The 2430-nt window shown below is 33.7% G+C and overlaps 1 pseudogene; it reads right to left on the bottom strand.

Moving 5' to 3' along the window:
- Positions 1-565: 565 nt before the first annotated feature.
- Positions 566-2027, bottom strand: LOC112769506 (two-pore potassium channel 1-like; annotated as a pseudogene).
- Positions 2028-2430: the final 403 nt, after the last annotated feature.

Raw genomic sequence — 2430 nt, 5'->3', positions numbered from 1 at the left:
GTTGTTAAAATTTATTGTGAATTTTTTTTGTCAATGATATAAACTTTGGGGTACCATTTTACTAATTTATTCTAGATAGTTATAAAATTTGACTTAATTAATGAATTTTAAAAGTTATAAGGATTAAATTGATTAGCTATAAATTTTTAGTGTAAATTTAATTTTTATTTGATTTTAAAATTTTGTTTTTGAAAAAAATATAAAAAAAGATTATTTAATGGTTGTGCAAAAGAAAATATATGAATGAAGATTTTTTTTTTAATTGTTGTTAATAAAATTCAATTGTAATAAAAAAAATATGAAAGGCCCACTAGGCCATGTGGGTTGAGAGTGTGACCTGTTATCCCTTTCTATTGTCATGAGTCGAGCATGGTAGAATTCCACCTATACTTAGAGCGAGCGGGTCAACATTTTTGACCCTCATTCAAGCCCAATTTCAACACAATAATGCTCTAGTGTTGCCAAGCTCAACAAATATTATTACTTCTCATTAACCATATAAACTCGTATTTTTCAACATATATCACCTAGGTAAGACTTACAAACTTAAGAATTTTGCAAAATGGTAAACACACACAGCAGTCCTCTCAGCTTCCAGAAGTGCTGCTTCTTTAGATTTGTTAAATCTATCATGTAATATATAACAAATGTTGATATTTTGTGTTCTCTCTTTCTCCTCTCTCTATACAGTCTTGATCACAGAACATTTAGAGGGACCTGATTTAAAAATGTTTATGTGTCATCATTAGGACTTAATAAGCTGGCAAAAACAAGGCTTTGAAAGAATGCAGAAATAACCCAACAGTGCCGACATCATCAATATCTGCTGCCTCCAAGTCCAAATTGGTCATCTTCGAAAGAACCCACTTCACAATTTTCTTTTGTCGGCTTTCAGTGTTAAGCTCAACAATGTAGAGGAACACCTGAGCCAAAGAAATTGTACCTGTCAATATCCAAAACACAGCAAATATTCTTCCTGCTTCAGTCGAGAAACTCTTATCACCATATCCCAGGGTTGTAAGAATAGAACAAACGCAGTAAAACGGATCGACGAATTTCAATTTCTCAACCATGATCAAGAAAACTGTCCCTGCTATGATCATAATCAAGAGAAGGAAAAAGGCCAAAAGGAATTTGTATCTTGTTTTTTTACCTCAACCTCCTTTAGAATTTCTCTTTGACCAACATTTTGGTTCATGTGCAAAGCTTTAACTAGCAAGAATTCTTGCTTCTCAACCAAGTAATCTGCTGGTTTGCCTAGGATTAGTCCAACCAATGCCATTCCGGTGAAAACAAAAGCGCATGCAAGTAGCTTTGTAAGGTTGCTATTCGGAACAATATCTCCATAACCAACTTGGTCATTGTTACAATTGTGAAGTATACAGGTGATGATAACCCTCTTTTATTTATTTATTTATTGTTTTGAAGAATTTATTTACTTTTTCAATTTTTCTTCTTAGAACAAAGGTCAAGTGTTGATGTAACACTGTGGCATCATCTGATTCAACTAGTGTTATGTTAAGTAATTCAATTGATTGTTGAGTTGGTTTTTCATTATTTTTTCCCCCTATAGTATTCACCTTGCTTTGAACTAACTTTTTTAGAAAGAATTAGTTTGATATTAAATATTGACTATTGGGTATGGACCATAGTATAATATTATTGATTATGGTCCTTTTTGGAATAAACCTAAAACATTGATGATTGTTATATTGACCTTGCTTTGAACTAATTTATGCTTCATAGATTGAGGCATAAGGATAAAGGACCTTGTTCTGGTTCCAGTTATTCTTGAGCTTTGTGAGTAGTGTTATTTTTTCTGATGGAGTTTTCAATGAACTTGAAGGTGGATATGGTGTTTGCCACAACTTTTTTTTTCCAACTTGGAACTTCATATTTTGAAATGGTTGTGTTTTACAGGTGGTTGTGGAGCTTGTGTGGTTTTGATCTCCAAGTATGATCCTATACTTGATAGAATTGAAGACTTAATGGCGAGTTCTTGCCTTACACTACTTTGCAGCATACATGGCTGTTCAATTACAACAAGTGAAGGCATTGGAAACAGTAAAGATGGACTCCACCCAATTCACAAAAGAGTTGCAGGATTCCATGCTTCACAATGTGGCTTTTGCACTCCCGGAATGTGTGTGTCGCTCTTCGGTACTCTTGTCAATGCTGAAAAGACCAATCGTTTGGAGTCACTATTATTTGTAAAATTTTTAAGTTTGCAAGTTTCACATCGGTAATATATGTTGGAAAATAGGTGTTTATATTGTTAATGAGAAGTAATGATGTTTGCCACTATGGCATTATAGTGTTGAAATTGGGTTTGAATGAGAGTTAAAATGTTGACCTGTCCGCTCTAAGTATAGAATTGGGCCTCGGTGCTTGGGCGAGGGCCCAAATATCTAAGATTCTAGACATAAAGGG

The sequence above is a fragment of the Arachis hypogaea genome, chromosome 18 (genome assembly GCF_003086295.3).
Source record: "Arachis hypogaea cultivar Tifrunner chromosome 18, arahy.Tifrunner.gnm2.J5K5, whole genome shotgun sequence".
NCBI classification, from domain to species: Eukaryota; Viridiplantae; Streptophyta; class Magnoliopsida; order Fabales; family Fabaceae; genus Arachis; species Arachis hypogaea.
The sequence above is the reverse complement of the archived record's forward strand: the minus strand, read 5'-3'. Positions and strand labels throughout refer to the sequence as shown.